The following is a 24,990-nucleotide window of genomic DNA, read 5'->3' as shown; positions in this document are numbered from 1 at the left end:
CGATGATCGTCTCGAGCTCCTCTATTTTATTCGAGTATTCCAGACCGATAGACTGGCGCCGATTCTATAATGCTTCTTTACACGATTATTTTTTAATCTATCAATTTCGATATCGATCTCTTTTAAATTAGAGTCCAACGTTGCAAATTCTTTCGAACACCCGTTAGATTTCCTTGATTTCCCTAGAGACAAAGAAACACCAAGTTGATCGCTAAATTTTGCAAATTCCACGTGCAGTTGTTTGAAATTAACGTTCGATTCGATGATTTTTTGTATATATTTGAAGCAATCCGGATCGCCATCAGCGAACAATGCTTCGTGATTGTTTTTAGCTTATTTGTTAAACCTTGTGCCAGTCGTTCGATATTATTAAGATTATTCCGATCGTTCGAGCCAATGTCCCAAGAGTTATGGCCGTCAGTAACTTTGAATCTATTCAATTCTGTTTTCAAACGTTTCGTTCGATCATCCAGCTTAATCATTTCTGGTAGTCTTTCAGTGTAGACCCACGCACCGTTATACAGATCCTCGATAAACCTAAGGAACCACCATAACCGGAATCTTTTTAAGTATTTTCGATTTATAGCTGGTCGTTAGTGTTGAAGTGATCGCCACTTCTAAGAAAACTCTACATTTGGTCTTCGTTTTTCTCAAGCGCTGAGGCCATCGATAGCGCATAGACGAAAGAATGCGTCGATGACAGACCATAAGCGGTACACGTGCGACGTTGGTTTCAGGGTTCTTTTAGTCTCAGTCAGCTTACATTGTATTCCACACTTTGTACTTTAATATTCACAATATATATATTACTTACAACACAATACAATTTACCCACGCGTTTATTTGATTCCACATACATCAAATAACCTTAACACCTAGGTTTATTATTCGTTCTTAAAAATCACGGAGAAACCAGGTAGTTATCCAACGGGAGAAGCTGGCTTTACCCTCACTTGTCTAACGAAGAGTGTGAGCAACGAATGCGCTTTCTTCCCAAACACACCCATACCGAGCTTTCCATACCGTAATAACACAAGAGCGTATAGTTAGTTAAAAGACATTTCAAGTAACAAAAGGACTAAGGAGTCAAGTCATCAGAGTCGCCTAGTCGAAGACGGTCATCGACAGAGTAACATATCAATCGAGTCAAAATCATTCGTCACAGTCGCCAGCACGAAACGAGTTTCAGGTCGTACTCATTCGTAGTTTGGCAGTCAACATGCACATAACATAAAAGATATAACTTAGAAAAAACGAAGCTGGCACCCCGCTGGGGGTAGCCACCCACATGCTATATTTATTTTTATTTTATTTTTTTCTCACCAGTAAGATATAACACTTTACCAAATATCCTTCAGGACACATTGTAAAAAAACCAAAATAAAAATAAAAAAAAACATGCACATAATTGTATGAAATATTAAAGTTATCAGATTGTTGAAAATATATATATTATACCCATTCAATCACCTTGTTATCTTAATCGAAATAAAAGGTGTAACGATTCGTGGCGTCGATTAGCGCAATCGTAACGCGCTTCTTCGAGATCGCATCGCCTCTCGAACGGTCGAAACACGTTATTTCCTCGGATAGATTTGCCATCGTTGAGGCTTTGTTAAACTATATCGGTGAATATAGTTTCCATAGCGTGGTCGACGGTCGTGAAGTGCTGGAGCTTGCATTTTAAGCGCTGCACTTGCGAACTGTGTTCGTGATCCTCTTGCACCTCGTCCAACCGACTTTTCAGATACCGAATCTCGTTGTTCAAACGTTCTCTCTGGGCTAAGTACTTGTGTTTAACTTGCACGAGCTTGTCATCGGATTTCCAAGCGGTTTGCCGCGTAACGTAGCCTGCAGAGGAGATTTAATATCAGCGACTTCTTTCGTCCAATCTTTATTCGCCGCCTCTAGCCGTTTGATTTCTCCTCTTTGACGTTCGATCAATCGGACAGCGCGCAAAGCGTCGTCCGTGTCTCTGGCAGCGACGCGTAAAGCTAGTTTCAACCACCAAATGTTGGATCGTAATTTCATACGGTCGTCTCGCCAGTTTCTCATCTGCTTCATTATGCTGTTCATCCTACATAGCGACTTGTGCTATTCTCGTCTTCTCTTTGAACGCGTTGTCGTCATTTGCCTCGATCGATAGGCAATTGTCAAGATACGCGTCCATCATTGTTAGATACTCGTCTGACAACCACGTAAGCGAAAGGGAAATGTTCGCTTCGATTAATTTTCACTGAAATTTCCTAGTCGGTGTACCGATCGCGATGCGGTTACGTCAGGCTTATCCTCGTCAGCCGAGTTTTACTTGGTTGAATCGACGATGCTGAAAGTGGTGTAAAAATATCTCTGTGTAGATTTTATTTACACAGTCGAGTAGACTTCTTTGTAAGAAAGATCGAATAACAAGAACAGAGACTGTTCAGGTTTTTATTTAAAAGCTTTTGATTTTGGATCGACAGACGGTTTTATTTCAGCCTGACAGCCTTGAAACGAAACTTGGTTTCTAAATTTTAGAAACTATAATTATTATTATCAGCACCCGCTGCTGTCCTTACTTCCTCTCTCTTTTGTTCTCGCGTAATAGTAATATTTCTATAATAAATAATTATTTATTCATTCGACTCTACGATCGAACACGGAGAAAAGACCTTGGCTTACATTCATCTAATTTCTACCTCGATCTCACGTATCTTTGGCTTGGTAATTCGTTCGATATCTGTACTTTTACGCCCTTTCTCCAAAACCCTTAACCATTTACCTTATCACCGCTTTACGTAAATTACCCTTTGCTATATCTTGTTGTCTTAGTACGCTAGGATCTAAGCTTTTGCAGTCGTTGCTGTTTCATTTATTCGTACGTAATTTTGAGTGACCGTCCGTTTATGGCACGGACAGGCCCATTCCCTTTTTTAGAAAATTCCGAATTACATGTCCTCTCAGAGCTGTAAACCTGATGACTCCAAGGTCAGATGTAAGACCCGACGGCTGGTAGGGAGAATCAGCAACGTAGGACTCGGCAACATCACACTTTACGTTTATACAAGTGCAAATACAGTGCTGGATTACTCTAACACTCGATCTATTAAACCTCCTCCACCTTCCTTTTTTTATTTAGGAGATTATTTACAATCGATTCTCATACAGAATTTTAAGTAAAGTCCTCCACCTTGAGCGTTAATTCATTAGCCTGACCGGTTGCTCTTTAGTCGATAATTCGTAACAGTATTGTTATAATATATATTATTTTACTGACAAACTGCAACCTCGATGAGCAGCAACTAATCCGAAGACGAAGTCCTCGCAAAATGTTGAAAAACTTTCGTATCGTTGTACAAGTTTCATAGAATTAGAACGTCTAATAAAACGCTCTTAAGGAGAGTTAGCGAATCGTAATTGAATCATAGCAATCGTCTAAATTGAACGCGAAGTAAAAGTTGCATAGCTATGGACTAACTTCCGACGAAAACCTAACATAATCGATAAATCATTTTAGTGGTTTTAGCTACATACATCATACGTAAGTTTTACCTACATCCATCATACGTAAGTTTTACTTACATCGACTTAGTAATAAGTATAATACCAAAGTTTTTTTTATCGATGTTATCGGAGGAAAATATTTGTAAGCAAGATTAGCATGCTAAATAGCTAGATATTTTTGTTGGAATACAACGATATTACACGCATAGGCACAACACTCTTACACAGACACCTAACAGGCATTTGAACAGGACACTTACACAGGTCATACTCGTTACCGTATAGAGAGTTTTTTTTTTTATTTTATTTTGGTTTTTTACAATTTGTCCTTATGGACATTTGGTAAAGTGTTATATTTTATTGTTGAAAAAAAAAATAAAATAAAAATAAATATAGCATGTGGGTGGCTACCCCCAGCGAGGTGCCAGTGTCACGTAAAATAATAATAAATTTAAGGAGAAAAGAAACTTTTATTTTATTCTTATGTTTCCAATACACTTCCGAGCTCTAGGCGTGACTGTTCAAGACTCTCCGACTGCTCTACTGCTCTTACTGAGGAAAACTCGGTGAGGGTGTTTCCTTCTGAACTAAGGACGCGGATTCGCTGTTTGCTCTTTTGGGTAGAATAGTGAGGGTAACGATCCGCGATGCCCATTGGTTATGGCCAATGTTAATAAATACAATACGAGGAGAAAGTCTCCTGCAAATTTGGCTCATGGGTGTCCTTGTTCTTGGGGAAAACCCAGCAGTTTCGCAGGGCACATCTGCTTTCTTCGCAATTAGCGAGGATGTGCAACAGACCAACGGATTTTTGGGAACCTTCATAAACCGGCGATGTCTATATGACTGTACTTAATGTTTAACAGATGCGGTTTATGGAGGTTCCTTGGGCCTAATACGGCCCACCGTGACGATGGGCAGGCCTAGGTGGTCTGACCATGAGGGATGTCCCGCGGACCATCTCACGCGACGTAGCAATATAGCTGCTCGAATTTCAGCCGTGACACCAGCTTCGTTTTTTCTAAGTTATATCTTTTATGTATAGAGAGTGGGGTTGAAAATATTTAAGGGATCATGGGTCACTACCTACGTCTAATTTGAGAGTAACTGGCCAACGATCAACGATTCTTGCATACTTTGTTAATTATATCACTCGCTTATTACATTTGGTTCTGTTGAATAAATATCACTGAATATTATTTTAACGTAAACATTGTCTTCCACAGATTATTAATCTTAATGTTAAGATTAAATTCTAACAATTTTTCCTGTATATTGTTTAACTTGAAAAAGGGGTCGGTATTTTAAATCTTTGCTCTTTGTTCGACGACTAGTATGCAGAGTTGGCGGAAACTAATCACGACAAACAGAATCGTTCGTTTCGTTCAGCGTGCAAGTTTTTGCCCGCAAGTTCCCTAATAAATATGTAAAAGTTAATATCGAGGTTTAATAACAAAATTCTAGTGGTGGCCATCCGGACGAGGTACGCGTAATTTAATTACGAACATAGCGGAACTCTATGGCCGGGATATGATCGAAAGTTTCGGTTCGTTTGGAAGTTTTCGCCGAATCGGACGGTAAGTAACTGCGTGGTCCAATGATTTCCTTTAATAAGACAACTTTCTTGCCAATCTAGAAAGAGAGTTTCGTTGCTTTTAATTATATCGATATTTCGATCGTTTGTGTCGCGTACAATAGAAAGAGAGAAGAAGAAAAGCGAGACGGAGAGAAAGAGAGTTTCGGTTTTCGCGTTTCAAAAGACGAGCTCCGTCGACGAGCTGCATACAAACGCGGTATATTTTAATAACGCAGCTGTAATTAGATCTCGTGGAAACGCGTGCCACATTAATACCGTGCTTACCACAGAATTCGCAGGGATTCCTGAAGCAATCTGTACAAATTGATTACGCGAACAAGCACGAATTAATTAAAAAGATATTTCGTTGTGTTCGAATAACTTGGTCGGCAAAAAAAAAGAAAATCTCGCGTCTACCGGAAATAGAAGCGCAGCCTACTTTGAGCAACGGGAATATGAAAACTCGAGTGCGAAATTCGCGGCAAAGTGGTCGGCCGAAGTGAAAGGTAGAAGTGTAATAAAGTTAAATATTTCCCAAGTTGTTGGGGCATTGCATTAGATTCAACTAGAATCAAACATACCATAAACTCTTATAATCCAAGTTACAGTACCAATAATAATTGTACAGAACTTGTTATTTCTCGTTATGTAATTTATTGTTATTTATTGTTATAGATCGATATCAATTGTCTATTTCTGTATTTTATTTAAATACTTTCACAATAAATCTCGATTTTCAGACTTTCATACTAAAATAATTTACTTATAATTTTCTATGACAATTGATTGTAAATAGTCTACGAAATAGGAAAAAAGAAAAGAGAAAAGTTATTAGGGTCATTAGTGACATCAATTAGAGTTATTAGTGGCACCGCGTACAATTATAATCCGATAGCTAACATTTTCAACGCTATTGTCACACACTTAAGAGGACCATCCGCTCAGTAACCAGATAGGCCGAACACCCCGCATATCACGTCTGTTGAAACAATAACTAAAAGAGCGCCCTCCAAAGGGACTAGACTCTCGGTAGAAGGACCTTCCTAAACTAGCGTTAAGTCAGTCCGTTCTAGCATCTCGAGTCAGTCTGTCTTAATATTCCGAACCACGCTGTTGTAACCGTCACTCTGTCAGATTTATGCAATAAATCTTCTTGTCGCATACGAAGTTCTATTTTCTTCACCCTGTTTGTGAAAGAATCGTTTCGTTCGAACCGCGACGCGAGATCACCGGCGACCCGTTAATTCCGCGATCTTTTGTGTCTCCGACGTGACACTATCAATTAGAAGCACAATGGTCTTTTAGCTCGTTTGGTATATCATGTTCGAAACAAAAATCTCTCTTTCGTCTCATCTCCGCTATTAATATTTAAGAAGTTTGCTTCCAGCAATAATATAAAAGTAACCGTCTGTAATCGTCAAAAGTGGAACGAAACACCATTATAGGAAAATTAGATTTCTAATTTTGTAGAGTAATTTACGTAGAGGACTGGTATACAGGACGTTTGAACGTGAGGTTTATTAGACGTTATACCTTATTGTCGTAACCGTAGAATATATTTAAAAATAATAAACACACATACAACCTATATTCGCTGAGTCGCTCGTACAGAGTATAAATCGCAAAGTAAAATTTCTAATTAATAAATGCTCGCTAGATACTCGTCGATAACTCGGTAGGGTAAATAACACTTGGATAGCTCGTTGATACAGGAACAAACTCTTAGGTACTAAACTCTTTTCGGTTGCCTCGGTTTATTTATACTAGCCGGGGGGGGGGGGTGAGAGTTGGAAAATTCAAATTCGTCTTTGTTCGACGTTTGTGCGTAGCAGCGACATTGTTATGCCCGGAGTTTGTTTATTTTTACATCACTTGTATCCCAACGAACTTGAGGCAAAACAACAACATGATTTGAATTGTCCTGTATTCGCGTGCCTCTACATTTGTAAGAAAACGATAACTTAAATTATCGTTATAATAATAATAATTAATAATATTTATTAATATTATTGTATACATGTAAGATCGTAAATGTCGGGATAATTCAGGTGATCGATTCTGAAGTCTGAAAATCGAGATTTATTGTGAAAGTATTTAAATAAAATACAGAAATAGACAACAATTGATATCGATCTATAACAATAAATAACAATAAATTACATAAACGAGAAATAACAAGTTCTGTACAATGTTTACCTGAAAATCGAAAATCGATTTTCAACGTCTTGGGCTATCGATCTTTCTCCGTCGATCTTCAATATTTTAAATAATTATTCTGTAATCTTGTCTATCTCCGATGTTGCTCTCTGTCCGTCCGTTTGGGAAATGAGTGTTTCTCAAAAATGTTTGTCCGTAAAACAAAAGAGGGTCGCTCTGTCCGTGAAACGAAGTCGTGCTATCCGTAAACAAAAAGAATCCCTATCCCACGTGAACTCTAAGGAGTTTACATATATAATACTATTAATAATTAATAATAATTATTAATTATTATTATAATATTTATATATAATATTATATATTATAATAGTTATAATTATTATATAATAATAATTACTAATATTATATATGTAATAATATAATAATAATAATTAAATATTTAAGTATTTAATTATTAAAACGAAGCAGAGAAATTGTTAAATTTCTTTATTCTTAATTATTTAGTTAAAGACGTGTGGTGGATATATATATCGATATTATAAAATAACTAGAGAGATTGCTGCTGCAACCCGTCAAATATATTTGGAATAAATTAAATAAATATAAGTGAATATAAATATCGTCGATAGACGCTCGTACGACGTATTCGCAAAGATAGAGTATGAATAATTCGGATAACTCGATAACTCGTATACTCCGTTAATCGCAGATAATAACGCGGATAATTAGCTCGTGTAATAACTCGGGTAATAACTCGTATAATAACTGCTCGCTCGCGATCGCGTCCGTTTATTTATATTGGTCGGGAGGGGAGTCGGAAATTTTGAATTTGTCTTAGATCGACGGTTGCCCTTGTGTCGCCAACCACATGAGAGACCAGTGGTGAGGGAAATAAAGATCTGGCGGCAATGTATGTCGCCGAAGCGAAGTGCCTAACGAACCCTCGATATCCCAACGGTCCTTTCGCCGAATGTTCGAGACCGCCTAACAAACGCGTGGATAGTGGTGATATCGGGGGATGACGAAGAAAAAGAATCAGATTCCGCCGAAAGTCAAGTCGTAAGAGCTTCGGTCTTGAAAAGTCGCGCCTAGAGTCGAGAAGTAAATTGTAGTTAGCCTAAACCAAGTGCTAGGAAATAAATTCTTTTTTTTTATTTTTTATTTTTATCTTTTATTTACATCTTCGATTCCTTTTTTTTTATTTTACGTGACACCCTCAAGGGCGACATTGTTTTTCCCGGAGATCTATCGTTATATTTCGTGCGTCAAAGCGGTGTCCTTAGATGCACCTTGCTATGTTACCAACGAAACGATACATCGCGACCTTAAGATACCCATAGTCAAAGAAGAAATATCCAAGTTCAGAAACAGATATAATATAAGAGTCAACGATCACCAAAATCCATCAGTTATCCAATTACTTGACACGACGGATCAAATCCGCAGACTAAAAAGACAATACCTTTTTACAAGTTACAGTACAACGCCAAAATAATTTACTTAAAATTTTGTGTGAGAATTGATTGTAAATAGTCTACCAAATAAAAATAAAAAAAAAAGAAGAAAAGGCAGCGTCCGTGTTCCGAGGCACAACAACAACAACAACAAGAGTCGCTCTCGATTCGCCTCGCCCTATGACTCGTGTGCCGCTACAGTCGTAATCCGAATTATAAACATAACTAGGATTTAATGTATCGATTTGTTACGAAAGAGTACATATTTCTTTTATTTTCATCGGAAGAATTTCAAAATTTGTAAATAAAATTTGCCTTTTTGTAATTTGAAAATACGTAACTTGGTAATAAAGAAATACGACGTTTTTGACAGAATTGCAGAGAAATATATTCGGTCTTTGGACAGTTAATTTGCACATACATAGAGCAAAGAAAAGTAACAGCTAGCTGATATCGCGGGCAAAGATATTTTTTGCCATTTCCACGATACTAATCTATGATGTGGAAATAACAGCAAACGATGGAAAAGTTCTCGTAAATTCGATCGGGAATGGTGCGCTCTGAATGTTTACGGAAGCGCGCTAAATAATACATATATGTATCGCGTATGAAAAACGTATCTATCTAAGCGTCGCGTCGTCGAAATCTGAACAAATTTATTACGCGGCCCAATAAAACAGACCGGTCTGACGTTAAATCAGATTATCGATCTTCATCGATGACCGCGGTCGTGTGGCAGCAAAAGTGTGACTGCTGCGTCGAAATACATCATCCCAAACTCGTATATTCAGGCTAAATGTTTTGTTTCACCTGGTGCTCGAGGCCAGTTTCGCGTTTAGGTGCGCCGAACTGTCTGTAATCGGTTTACGATCGTAATTCACTTACATCGGTGATTCGGTGACATCGGCGCGGTGACAGGGAGGAAAAAACACGCAGCAGGAAAATAGTTACGTTCGGATAACCTGTAAAATATGATTTAACGGTTGGCTGGGAAACGAATTTAGGAGGTTGGTGAACGCGAAGCAAGGACGTCGATCGTGGATGTTATACAACTAGGAATAGAAAATATTAGGATAGAAAATTACTTTCTTTTTCGATAGACGATTTTTATTATTATATGTTGGAATACAACGATATACACACAAACACTCTTACACAGACACCCACACAGGCATTTGAACAGGACACTTAACAGATCATACTCATGTATAACTAATATAACTAATGTATAACTAATATAACAATATAACAATATAACATGTGTATAACTAATATAACAATCAACGATTCTTACATACGTTGTTAATTATATCACTCGCTTATATACATTAGGTTCTGTAGTTCTGTTTAATAAACATCACCGAATATTATTTCAACATAAACCTCGTGTCTTCCACAGATCATTAATCTTAATTTTAAGATTAAATTGTAACATTATATTGGTATAATAACATTATTATAACATTAATATAATATTATAATAATAATTATAACATTGAGTCTCGGTTTCTAAAATGAATTCGCGGCGCCTCTAAGCTTCGAGCTCGTTTCTCCGTTTCCTTCGTACAGCTATGAGAATCGACGTTAAAATTCTTGTCTTGCGCTGCGAGGCAAGCGGTTTGTAATTACGGAAAACTTTTGAAAGATTACTCGGATAATGGAAGCTTGTGCCGGTGCGGATGCGAGGCATCGTCGCAAGAATCGATCGATCCACCGCACGAGCCGTGCTATTGCTGCAGTTAGGATCCCTTGAGCGACAAAGAAGCAGAAATGTACGACCTCTCGTTTGCCCCGAAGAAGCTCGCTGTAATGAAGTGTCGGACGAAGAAGTGGCGAATGAAAGGACTTCGACTCGAGAGCGAAAATAGGTCTCTGAAACGAGCCCTCCAGTCATTCGGTATCGATGTATGATATTTCTTAGCTTCTTCCTTTATCAATCTCTCTCTTTCTCTTTCTGATTCGTAATTGATTAATTGGAATTCTGTACGGATATCCTTGTGATCGCGTTTCTCTTCATTTACGAGTTAGTCGTTTAATTCAAGTCGAAAGGTGCAATGTTCCGTGCAATTAGTGCTGTAAAGAGCGAAACGGCAGAAATTATATACACTGACCGGCTCGTTCGATGTCAATAGTTTGCGAACAAGTGTCTCGAAACGAGCGTTAGGTCGTTTTATGAAGCGCCAATTGTTGAGAAAATTCTGCTTGGGGAATTTTCTTAAAAAACGTTTACTCCGAACATCTTCGGTTCAAAGATATCGATCGACTATAATAGACTGCGCGTTTTCATGTATTTATGCGAGATTTCAAGATGCAAAAATGCACAGAATGCATATAACGTGCAAACATACTTATATGAAGTATCCAGGTATTGGTTATACCTAGGTGCCTACTTTTTAACAGGTAAACAGTTTGTACTCAAGTTGTAGCTTTCTTAATTGTATTTATAAGAACATAAATCTTCATAAAAATTGTCAGTGCAGTTGTCATGTTTTAGGCATTCGATATTCTGTTAGTTTTTTCATAGAAACTTAATGGATTGCTCACCTATTGTTAATAAGTAGCTTACACTTTTGCATCGAATAGATTGCTTCTCTTTTTAACTATCTTATATCGAATATAACATTTGTTAGAATTTAATTTGTGGAAGACACAATGTTTATGTTGAAATAATATTCAGTGATGTTTATTAAACAGAACTACAGAACCTGATGTAATAAGCGAGTGATATAATTAACAAAGTATGCAAGAATCGTTGATTGTTATATTAGTTATATACTGTAAGATGCAAAAATGCACAGAATGCATATAACGTGCAAACATACTTATATGAAGTATCCAGGTATTGGTTATACCTAGGTGCCTACTTTTTAACAGGTAAACAATTTGTACTCAAGTTGCAGCTTTCTTAATTGTATTTATAAAAATATAAATCTTCATAAAAATTGCCAGTGCAGTTGTCATATTTTAGGCATTCGATATTCTGTTAGTTTTTTTATAAAAACTTGATGGATTGCTCACCTACTGCTAATAAGTAGCTTACACTTTTGCATCGAACAGATCGCTTCTCTTTTTAACTATCTTATATCGAATATAACATTTGTTAGAATTTAATCTGTGGAAGACACAATGTTTCTGTTGAAATAATATTCAGTGATGTTTACTAAACAGAACTGCAGAACCTGACGTATATAAGCGAGTGATATAATTAACAACGTATTCAAGAATCGTTGATCGTTGGCCAGTTACTCTCAGACTAGACTTAGGTAGTGACCCACGATCCCTTAAATACTTTGAGCCCCACTCTCTATACAGTAACGAGTATGACCTGTTAAGTGTCCTGTTCAAATGCCTGCGTGGGTGTCTGTGTAAGGGTTTTGTGCCTATGCGTGTAATATCGTCGTATTCCAACAACATTATATTAAATTTTAACCATCGACCAATATCGCAATCGACAAAATCGTAGTTACATTTTATGCCTGTGATCTTCGTTTGTACTATTGCCATAATTCACAAAATTTTTCGCTACATTATGTACTTTACGACATAGTACCGCATAGTATTCAGCCGAGGTTCTACTAGTAAATTCCGTAATAGCAATACAAACCAAAGACTGTTTGCGAATGTAGACCGGAGCTTCCTAGCTTCAGGGATTTTCCTTTAAAATTCAGAGCGCTTTCTTTGAACGGTATCGTGCACTTGCACTGTTCCGAATGTTTCTAGAGATTAGATGTTTTCGTGTAGGTGTAAATGCGGATGAGATATTGAAGCCCGATCCGCTGCTAGTGCACTCCTGGGAAGAAATCGAAAGGCTGCAAAATGCAAACGCGGTGCTCCAAGATAAAGCGAGGGATCTTGAGGAAACTCTCGCCGAGCGAGATTTCTGCGACGATCCTGACGCCACGATTCACTTCCTCAGAGAGAAGATGAGATATCTTGGAGAGGGTTTCGGCGCTTGAAAAGAAAGAGTACTACTGTTCGCTACTTTCTCCTCTTCGTACACTTGGACCTCGTTTAATCGTTTCCTCTTGCCAACAACGAACCGTTGCTAGCAGAATGATACACGTTATTGATCGTACGTACCTGGACATTTCGATTAATTTTGCTCGAACAAATCTATGACCGTGGAAACCTTCATATTTTTATTATAGATATCAATATTGGATGTACGTAATTTATAGTAAATTTTAACGAAACCGAGCCTGAAATCCTACAGATCAGACAAGAGTATAGAGTTGAGAAGAGTAAGAGAAGAGCCTTTTAAATTTGTATTTTAACGACCCAAATGCTTTGTATTTCCAAAGCTGGTTAATTTTATGGCTTCGATGTATCTCTTGTACGGAAACTATCCATGAAACGTGCTTATTTGAAAATTTTTTATGACCTCAGTTGTGCAACGTGTCAAAGAAAGTTTGTTGCTCTGACAGATTGCGGGACACGATATCGGACTCTAGGTTTGAGGCTGGAGTTGACCGAGGAGTTGACGTCAGCTGCCCCGCGATATATCGTTTAAAGGACGGAGCTGCGTGATCTCGTGAAACGTGAAGCGGCTGAACAACGAATTTCCAAAGTTGCGAAGGAATCGATCGTAACCTCGGTGGACCTGTCGAAAAGCCGCGATGATCTGCGTTTGGAAAACGAACGTCTTCTTTTCGAGCGACAGACTGGCGTAGTGCGTTGGTTGAGCTCGAAGGAAAGGAAATGCCAGAAACGATATTGCAAACGACCGAAACAATCGCAGTGCCGGAGTATATTGATATTTCAGATTTACTGGATAAACTGAACAATTGCGAGGATATCGTGGTTGATCTAAGAAAGCAGTTGGAAGAAAGAGACGAGCAGGTCGATGCATTGAACAAAGGACTGGAATCGATGGTCAGTCAAAAAGGTTCATTGGAACAGACAGAAGCCACGAAGGAGCAGCTCAAGAGGGAAGATGACAATTAATTATGACATTAATTATGACATTATGAGATGACATTAATATCTAGATGGTTGAAAACACGAAACTAACGTCAGCTTTGGATTCCGACGTTCCAACTTAAACACGCAAAGTAAAATTACATTATACGAAACTTTTCTCAAAAACAGCATTGCACTCGTGGCATTATCGTAGAGCGCATGCCAGCCTTGAGATTAGCAGATTTATTTCATTCAATTAACGCGAGCGACTTTTCCATTTGCAAATTCTGGCCAACTGATTTTTCTCTCTCGTAATACGTTAAAGCGTTAGTCGGAAGGTTTGTCGAGGAGATGAGGAGTCAGCAGTTAGGAGTGGAAAGAGTGAGTAAACGGAGTGCGTGCGTAATTAATATTCAAAGGTGGAAGAGGGATTAAAAAGGAATATTCTTTTTTGGCCACACATATAGGAAGCAAAGTGAAAACAGCATCGGTTTAAATGTTTTTTAATGTTATATGAGTTATGCGTGTATAATACCTTTTAACGAGGTTGCAAATTACGACATTAACGAAAAACCACGATACCAATTAAAAAACCATAGCTCCTCTCTTAGGTCTCAGGATTCCTGAACAATCTAAGACAATCACAGACAGACTTGCTGGGATTATCTTCTCTGAAATCGGAAGTGGGAGATCTAAAGTCACAGTTACACGATCTCAAATCAGAGAGAATTATTGAACGAACTAAACAAACTGCGAGAAGCAGCGAAGTATAGAGACGATCGGATAACAGACTTATCGGAGCGGAGGAACAAGTTGGGCAAAGACTACAAGAACAAGACGGCAGAATTGCAGTCAAAACTCGACCAGGCAAATGACGAGATCGATGAGTCGAAAGCTAAGATAACCAAACTGAAGAATAAGTCGGAAGAGTGTAAGAAGCGAAACGTGGAGCTGGAAGAGCGTTGTCTGGACGAGCGCGCACTTTTGGAAAAGCTTCGAAGGGGAGCTTGCAGCCGCGAAAGCGATAACAGCGAATCTCGAAAAATGAGGTGGGCACCTTAAGGCGAGGCAAGGAAACAGGTGGAGGTGTTGACTGGACGACTGGAGGACGGGAGGGCGGCCAGGACCGCGTTGCAGAAGGAACTGTAGAGAAACCGAGATGAGATTGAAAAGTTACAGAGGGAGATTTTTGGTCCGAAGGAGGATGGACGCCGAGAGGAAGGAGAAGGACAAACTTCGCGAAGCGTCGAAAGCATCGGTCGGCGAGAGCGAAAAGTTAAGGGCTCGGTTAGAGCGGCTGAAGAAGGAGAACGACGGTCTGATGGAAAGGACGAAGGAGCTAGACAATTTGAATAACCAGCTAAGGAACGACCAGGATAGCACGAAGCAGGCTTTGGAGAATTTGCAAGCAGAGATCAACAAACTGAAGGATGAATTGGCCAAGACGAAGCAAGAATGCGATGCGTTGTTGAACGAGAATAATAGTATCGAAAAGCAGCTGGAACGAGCGATGGCGGAGAACGAGAGCCTGAGAGCCGAATTGGAGGAAGCTGGCGAAGAACTTAATAAACTGAAATTACTTGAAGGACGAGCCGCGGAACAGCCTCGATGAGACGGAGCTCGAGAACGATTCGTTGAAACGAGATATGAAGGCGTTAAGGGATGACCTTGAGGATTCCAGAAGGCAAGCGGAGGTGCTAAAAGCTGCTGTTGACGCGTCGAAAGCGGCTAAGGATAAGGAAGTCGAACTTGCAAAGCTGCAACTGCGAGTAAAGAAGTTCGAGTTGGAAAAGAATCGCTTAACGAAGGAAGATGATGATTTCGGATCTAAAATGATGGAATTACAAGGAAAGGAGTTGGAGGAGTTGGATAAGACAAAGGGAAGAAACGCAGATTTAGTCGCTGAAGTAGATCGTGTTTGAGAAAATAATTGGAAAAGGCGTTGGAGGACATTGATCCGAGGTTGAAATCCGAAACAGGTTCCTTGAAGGATGGACTCGATAATTGCGCGGACGAGATGCGAAAGCTGAGAACCGACAGCGATCAGCTTAAATTAGAGAATCGAGCTTTCGAGTCTGATATTCGCGAACTTGATCGCTTAACGAAGGAAATCGCCAATGTGAAAGCGAAAAACGCAGGATTGGAACAGAAACTAGAGGCATTGGATAAATGGAAGTGGAAAAACGCGGATTAACTTGGTGAAAATCGATCGTTTGAGAGGCGAATTGGCAAAAGCCTTAGAGGATATCGATCGATCGAAATGCGAGATAGGTTCTTTGAAAAACGGACCGGATAAATGTGTTGGCGAGGTGGAAGTGTGAAACTCGGGCAGTGGGCGGCGAAGGAGGTCTGAGACAAGAGATTGCCGATCCGAAGAAATTAATCGACGAATTAGAAGAAAAAATTGCTAAACTGAAAGCAGACATAGATCATTGGAAAATGGAGAACTGTAAACTTCAGGAGATTGATAAATCAAAAGCTGATCTGGATAAAACATTGAAAGATTTGCTCGAATGCCAGGTAAATTTTAGGTAGTTTAACGTTAATTTTAATAAGTGTATTTTCGTCCAGTCGCGGGGAGACGCGATCGCGTTGAAGCGCGTCAACGAGAGTCGTAAATTCCCGTTACGATTATAATAATCGACACCACGAACAGGTCGATCCCCTTATTTCTTGTGGAATAATAGGGCTGTTTGTTTTGTAATAAAACTATAGTCTACAGTACTATAATATATATATATTTACAATAACTTACGACATTTGTTGTCGCGTAGACTGTATGGTAGTGATGACGATATCCTATTATTGGGTCAGGAGTTGATCGACTTCGTCGTGACGGAAAGTTTAGTTGATTTGACTGCCCGATCAGTGTTTGACTAAATTTGATATGTTGAAGAACAAGGTTTGACTAACTCTCCGCTCTTATGCCATTACGGAGGAAAGCTCGGTGTGGATCTGTCCTTTTTGAATCAAGAACGTGGATTGGTTGTTCACACTTTTCGGTAGAAAAGCGAGGGTAACGATCCGCGATGCCCATTGGTTATAGCCAATGTTAATAAATAATTACGAGGAGAAAGTCTCCTGCAGATGTGGCCCATGGGTGTCCTTGTTCATGGGAAAAACCTGCTATTTCTCTGGGTATCCGCTTTCTCCGTAATAAGCAAGGGCGTGCACTAAACCTAAGGACTGTTTCAAGGACCATCCATAAACCGAAGATACTTATATGAATAGAGATTAAGCTAAAAAGATTCGGTTTATAGTGGTTCCTTGGGTTTATTGCAGGTCAGTGTAAAGATGTGTAGGCCTTGGCAGCCCGACCATGAAGGACGTCGCACGGAACATCTCGCGCGACGTAACGATAAGCGTAATTCTTCGTTAAAAATATTAAAATATCTTTTATAGGAGAAATGACTTCTTCGTTTATTAATCGCAAGTTAATTGAAAAAAGAAGCGAAAGTTGAGAGGAGAAAGCGACGGACAGAAAGCAGAGATCGATAGATGGAGATGAAACTGGAACGCAGAGGAAGCAATTGTGGAAAAATTGAGAACAGATCTTCGAAATTGCCAAAGGACGATAGACTGCAGAAGCAATTAAACGAAATGGAAAATGAGTTGGACGAATTAACAAACGTAAACGATCGTATAAAGAGTGAGATCGATAAACTGAAGAAGGCGATCGTGACCGTAGAAGCAAAGATAATGTCTCTGGAAAGTGAACTTTCTGATTTGTTAAACGAGAAAAAAGAGTTGGTCAAGGAATTCTATCGTTTAGCGAACAGCTAAAGAATCGTAGGAACGAGCTGGAGGAGCAGATGGCCGCGAAAGATACGGCCAAGGAGGAATTGGCCGACGCGAAGGAACAGCTGGCCGCCCTAAAAGCAGCGTTGGACAAGGTTCGCAGCGAAAACGATAAGCCGAGAAACGAGAACGAGAAGCTGAATGTGGAATTAGCCAAGTTGAACGAGCAATTGGAAACTCTGAAGGACGAGAATGCGAACCTGGAGAACGAAAACGCGAATCTGAAGAACGAAAACGCGAACCCGAAGAACGACAATGCGAAATTGGCGGCGGAGTTGACTGGAACGAAAAACAAATTGGCAGAAGCGGAGAAACAGGCGAACGATCCGGAGAAAGAGAACGACGACTTGAAGAACAAAATAGCCGATCTCGAGAACACGGTGAACGAGCTGAAACCCTTGAAGAAACAATTAGAAGATGCTAAGAAGGAGCTGAATAGGCTGAGGCCCGAGCTAAATAGTTCCAAATCGGCGAATATACAACTGCAAAAATATTTAAATAACGTCACGGAAGAATGAAATAGATTGAGAAATGGTTTGGACAAATTAAAGAACCATTACCATAAATTGAAGTCTGAATTAGATGACCTGAAGCAGGAGATTGTCAAGCGGAGAACGAAAGATCGCGTAATGGATTGATAGATTTGAAGCCAGAAAATTCAAAACCGCGGGACGAAGCGAACAAACTAAAAGCCAATTTGGATAAATTGAAAAGCTATTATAGCGAGTTGCGGTTGGAATTAGATAAACTAAGGGACGAGAAGAATAGACGCAAAGAACGCGATGCTGCGTTAGCCACGGATCTGGACGAATCGAAGAAAGGGAGTGGCGAGTTAAAAGATGGGAATGAGAAACTGAAAAGCCAGTTATTCGATTGCCAAGAGGAGAAGGAAAGGCTACGCGAGGAATTGGGGAAGCTGAGGAGAGAAAATGCCAAATTGAAAGAAGGTATGATAACTACCGTTTCAATTTGTTTGGAATTCAAATTAGAAGGGTAAGTGCTTGATCTTTTGTTCAAGTCGCTTTGCAAATTTCAGCAGAGTGGTTAATGAAAGGCATTTAATATCATTATTTACCTTAAGCAGTATCAGATATAATTTTACAGTAACGAGCTTTTCCTCCTATTTCGACTTCAAATTACTCGTGTTCTGGTATTTGTAGATTGTGAAACGAGTATAACAAAATATAATTAGTTGAATTGAATTAGTTAAATTGAAAGAACATTTTCTATTTGTTGAAACTTATAATATATATATTTTTTGAAAAGTATTGGCGTAGTTGACTACTAGAAATTATAATATTCTTTAAAAATTAAGAACAATATTCCATTTGGATTGTATTATCTTTGGAAGATTCTGCAAGGATCACTGATAGGAGATTGTATTGAAACGCTATGTATACTACATATTTCATTTTTTAAGAAACTATAATTATATATATATTGTTAATGAAATGAATTTTATGCAGTGAAAAAGCTGGAGCCCAGGGAAACGGAGATGGACAAAGATATTTTGGATGATGGCTGTGATTTCATAAAGGCGAATGAATTACCGGGGAAGAAATTTGAGAAACGATACGAAGGAAAAAATTATATAGACTTTTCTGCAAATAAAGAACACGAAGACTGATTTTTGAAAAAGCGCTTTATTCATACATGAGAATGTTTTACACATAGCTAGGTACAAATATTTTTTGACATGTTATACGAATATTGATGCGTTACTGAATCATGTAATATCGTTATATTGTATTATCGACGTTGGTTACCGCATGCAAATCACAATGATATAGATTAATGATATTACTTAATAAGTGAATAAACCTGATAGATTCAATAAATCATTCTGTACTCCAGAAATTAATAAACGCCTCCGTTCTACTAAATCGAACGTCCTAAATGTATCTTCAAATTCAATAAAAAATTTAAACGATATAACTTTAAACAAATTTCAGTCACAATTCTGTTCATTTATCAAAAAATAGAATATTTATAACTTAATCGTTAGCTTTATCGATTAAATTTATTCCGCGTGATGAACATTTTTTACTTGTGTTCATAAAAATATTCGCAATCTGTTTATAACAAAAGATCATTTTTCAATCTTGAAAATGCTGACGTATTATTAATCGAAACAACGTGTTCTTTATCTCTGCAGTCGTCGAGATTGACACAGTTAGCAGAGCTTGGCGATAAGATTGGCCAGTTGACATCGGACATGGCGCACCAGGACAGCAAAGCGGTGCCGTGCGATGGTTACGGACCAGCGATTCCGTCAAAGGTGGATTATAATATTTTGGACCACCGTATAGCTACTTTGCAGAAACAGATAGCGGAGAAGCAAACGGAGGCGGACTGGAAGCTCCAGGAGCCGAGGAGGGCTCTTCAAAACGAGCAGGCTAACTTAATTCGAATCTTCGATCAGATGAACTTTGAGAGAAAACGCAATTTGAACCTTCGGCATAGCATGGATGATTTACCGTAATACGCTTTTCCTTTTAACCTCGTTCATCGTTGGACGATCGTCTTCCCCAAGACATTTCACGGATGAGAAGAATTATATTCCCTCGGTTCTCGAAGCTAACGAATTTAACGAATTCATGCTACGCTATAAGATCAACAGGCTGTACGAGAAAACACGGGTCTTGAAATTCTGCCATTGACGATACATCTGTTTCTTGTTCAGCGTCGTTGTGATCACCGATGTAAGTACATGAAAGTAAAAAGAGTATATCGTTACAACGTTAACATTCTAACTTTCTTGTATGATTTGTCGTTCTCGCGTTAGTTCGGCGTCTCTGAATGTTTAATGCGTCAAAAATGGAAATTACTGGAAGGAGGACCTTGATGTTTGCAGGAACGCGAACAATTTCATTGTAATTCGCTCATAATTCTGACGGTTGAATGCAATTTAAAAGAAAGGTACTTTGTAATTATATTTCAGGTAAGCACAATCCAAAATATCAGCAATTAAAAGAACAAAATTGAGTTAGACGTGGGAATAGAACCAGGTGCCGTTGCTTGCTTGGGAACTTTAGGAGCGTACAGGCACACGAAATCATCGAGTGAAAACGCGAGGCTCGCTTTCTCAGCGATCGTCTACTCCTTATTGCGACGTCAAATCTGAAGTCTTTTGGTGACAACCAAACCGCTTTATGTTCTCTCGCCTAATTATACTTCTGGCAACAGTTCATCGATGGAAAGCGACGTTTGATTGCAGTAGGAAGCGTATCCATTGCATCGTTACCATAGTCGTAAGTTCTTGCTTACACGGACTCCGAGTTAAGTGGGTAACCTTGTACGTAGAAAAATTTATAATTGAAAACGAGCTACAAATTTACTCGTTGCAAGTGTTTATAATACCGTCCATATCTATCTACACAAGGCGAAAAACAAATTTCATAACTTACGTGGATTTACAATATGTTTTTAAATGCAAGTTTCCCCAAAACTCTTCTCTCTTAGAACTTTTAGATTAATTAGTTATGAGCGGGAAAACTTTGGATCCTAATTAAAATTTAAAGAACTTGGGGTTTCTACAGCTTCTCTCAATAGCGATCTACATAAGGGCGTATCATAAATTCACGAGAGTGCTGTAACTTATAATTCGAATCGAAATTTGTCGAAACTGCAGTTCAATTTCCTAGCTGTGTATTCCTGTATGCAAACTTTATGTCGTTAAAAGAAACTACTGGTTTCCTTCCATTTATTACTTATTTGTAGAAAATCATATTTAACATTTTGATATAATATAACTTCTTGTTTATGCTGCAAAAGAATAACTAGCTAAAATTTCTTCCTAACTAATAAATAACGCTAAAAAAAGAGAATCTCCGATGTACTAAGAACGAGTCAGCAAGTAAATCTCGTATCTACGCAATAAATTTTCTTTATCCTAAAATCTATTATCTCGAAGATCTCGGCAACGACGAGAATAGATAAATCCTCGGCGTTCTTTATCTTTCGGACGTTTCCCTTACAAAAGATATCAGAGACGCGCGATTTTTCCAAATCTACGGGCCGACAACAAAATTTCTCTATAAAACCGATGTGTGCCTGGGATTTAGAACGATCAAGCTGGTTCGCGATCGTATAAATTACTTCTAGCCGAGTAATTTAATCGCGTCGCGTCGCGTCGCACCGGTTACATTCTAATTAACGAAGCGCAGTATAGAGGAACAGATAGGAAGAGGAAGAAAAAACGCGACGGCGGCCAATAACGAGCAACGTTCTGGAAAACAGTAACGGCTAATAACGGGCAATAGATTCGGACTGGCCGCGTTTGCTCGATTTTGCGCGCGGCAACGCGATTTCCTGTTTCGTTTTGTGGCACGGTGTTGTTCGATCGAGATTAATTCAATTGTATCGTGGACCGCATCCGCTCCCACGACTTTATCAGCAACTGTCGTTGGTGTGGCTGGCGTGTGCAGTGTGCAGCGTGCAGCGTGCAATGTGCAGCGTGCAGCGTGCACGTGCACACCACGATGTCGCGATGGTACGCTAACGGATACTACTGACAAAGAGTACACATATAATTGAAATGCGCGGCTAGATCAAGTGGTAAATGAATTGACGAAATCCATTTAACCGTGTGTCCATCCAGTCGGAATTGGAATAAGCTCGTAAAGCGTCCGTGTATTATCGAAGTGATAGCAGGTCGTCAGTTAGCGTTTGCGAAACTTCCGCTTTCGCTTCGTCGATTTATGTTTCCAGGGATAAATTGAATTTCTAACGAAGGCGATTCGTTCAGGAAATATTAGGCTCGACGCATTATCGTTGAACTACAGATGTTTATGCAGAGTGCACGTTAATGCACATGCACATATTTTCGTAATAATCGACTAATTACTAAATTAGTAATTTTGACAGAACAGTTAAGTCCGTGATGGAGGTTTTGTTTTGAGAATTTATTATATACCGACCGAGAATGCATCGACTGAAAATCGGAATAAGCGATTTAGAAAATAATTATTTATTCATTGTCAAGATTTATCGTATTTCTAGGATCAAATGTAAAAAGTATATGTATTATAATTTTAACTTTTTATAAGAAACAAGTATAAATAACTGTGTCATGTACGATGTCACTTGAAACGTGAAATTTTACCCAGATGTTCTGACGATTGAGGTTATGCGTTGATAACCAACTTCAGGCAATCGTTGAACGACATCGAACAACATCTAGTATATCAAAAATAGGTGGATACGTCGGAGAAAGATTAACGTTAACATTCTGATAAATATATTTGCCTTCTTTGAGAAACGCCAGTGTCCAGGTTATTCGTGGGGTTATTTAGGTTCTCGTGTAGATATTCTCGAGAGCAAGAGTTTCATCGTGAAAAGAATGCATCAAAGATATCGTATATTTATCTTTTGGCCAGTGAGCGATGTATCGCTTTAGGCAGTAACGATAACTCGTTCGAGGTTAGGAATCGAAAAATAGCGGATACAGGTCACGTTATGCCCGTTTTGTCGATTAACTGGGAGCATGCCAATGTTAACGGTCGATGAGCTGCCTTATTTCGTATTCTTTTCAATATGGTCACGTGAAAAGGAGAAAGGCCACTGATAGAAGCTGCCTCCAGACCGAGAAGATCATTTTTGTTGATACACAGGCATATTTTTTCGAGAAATTTCAATCTCTGACGAATGCATTTAGTTTTAGGCGAGAGAAGAACGAGACAGAAAATGTAAAATGTAAAAAGCTCTCGTTCCAACGTTAAGAGTTTCGATCGATCATTTACCTTATTTGGTCATTCAAATTGTACGGTTTGCTCTTAAAACAGTCTTTAACCATGTACAGTGGAGGACGTATAGATGGATAGAAAAATTCCTCGTTTCACGTAACAGAACACTTTGTGATCACGTAGCAGTAACATTCGTCAAGCTGTTTAATTACTTAGCGATGTGTGTAGGAAATAACTACGGTAAATAAAACAAAAAATGTACATCTCATCGAGACGCGTCTTCTCATGGATCTTTTCGAATAATTCCGCTTCCTTAGAGGAAAATGACGAACTCGTATCCATTGGAAAAAGTGTTATTTGGATATTTTCTTCTCGGAAATACTCGAACGACCACCATAGCGAGATCAGTGAATTGTCTAATTAAATCTCTTTTTCTCATTTGAATTCTTCCAATTAGACATGAAAGTTGGAAACGACGATTAGATGTATGCATGTGTATAGTAATTAGGTAAATTAATCACATAGTTTTAGACAAAATTTATAAAAATGATGATGGGTTTCATATTATCCTCTCTATTAATGATATGTATTATAGTTTATATTAAAATCATAATCATACCATGCAAACAGAGTGATTAAAATACAGGTTGAAGAATTCAATTAATATATTATCATATAATGCATGTTTATTAATGCATGCATAATTCATGTTAAAAAGCAATTATATGTTCTTGTAATAGAAACGAAATGAAATTATGTAAAATACATATGTGGTGATATTGTGAAAATCATGTTTTAACTAATCTACTGTAAAGTAGGTTACAGAATTATTCGTATCATTAAATTAATATTCATATCAATAATTAACAATACAATTTTTGTATAGGTACTAGCAGACGTATTTACTGTTCAAATGGCTGAATATATGGTTGATCATGGACGTCGTATAGATGCAAGTTTTTGAGGTTGCAGCGGACTCAAAATCTATAGGAGTTCCTATAATAAGAGCAATCAACATGGATGGCGATAATTGTCCTCTGGATCCGATGTTTAAAAAATTTGACACTGAAAAATGTAATACGGACGAAAATTTTTTATTTATTTTTATCAGCTTTTTATACTTGTCTTTCTCTCGTTATTTTTTTCTTTTAATATCTCATAAACTATTTTACAACATATGTACATATGTAAGGAGCATATAGAGAACTCGTCTTGTATCGTATACTTACGAAGATTTTCGTGAAAACGTCAAGTGATTAATTTCATAATTTAATAGATTTTAGATTAATTGTTATCTATCTGATCCATATAATATTTATCTACACGTTAAAAGCCAGCAGTTGTTGTTGCGTTGAACGAGTCTCGAAAGACCTTTCTCTCCTGCAGATGTTACATTACGTCGATCAAAGCACGCGATCTTCGAACATTGCACAATTGCACGAACAAGTTGAAGATGTCACGGTATAGGGACAGTTTTTTCGATGGTATAGGGAAATCGCGTAAAGCAAATTTTACGATATCCTTGTAAATGAGAATCATCGAATAAAATTTAATAGAGCAACGCGTAACGACGTCTTTTATTTGTTACGATACTGTCGTAGGCTATAAAATACGATATTTGGATCGACTAGAGAGTGATAAAGAAACAAAAAAGAGAGAAAGGTAAATGGAACCATAAAATAACATCGCACGTACCTTATTTTGTTTCCCTTACGACGTTAACGATCAAGTATAAAATAAAATGATATCTGCCGCTGTATCGAATATACCGCTTTTAAATTTTAAATGTTGTTGTACAATTCGATTACGTGTGTAAAGTTTTAATATTCTCTGGGTATTACTCTGCAAATATCAAATGAAATGAATTCTTCATCGATCGTTCGTTCAACTCTGCATCCGAATCTGAATGTTCTCAGTAACAGTATGGATAAAATGCTAT

General features: G+C 38.3%; 1 pseudogene; it reads left to right on the top strand.

The window, feature by feature from the left end:
- The first annotated feature begins 13,297 nt into the window (after window positions 1-13,297).
- LOC132912496 (golgin subfamily A member 6-like protein 22) lies at window positions 13,298-23,061 on the top strand (annotated as a pseudogene).
- Window positions 23,062-24,990: the final 1,929 nt, after the last annotated feature.

The sequence above is a fragment of the Bombus pascuorum genome, chromosome 12 (assembly GCF_905332965.1).
Source record: "Bombus pascuorum chromosome 12, iyBomPasc1.1, whole genome shotgun sequence".
NCBI classification, from domain to species: Eukaryota; Metazoa; Arthropoda; class Insecta; order Hymenoptera; family Apidae; genus Bombus; species Bombus pascuorum.
This window is presented reverse-complemented; position numbering and strand designations above follow the sequence as displayed.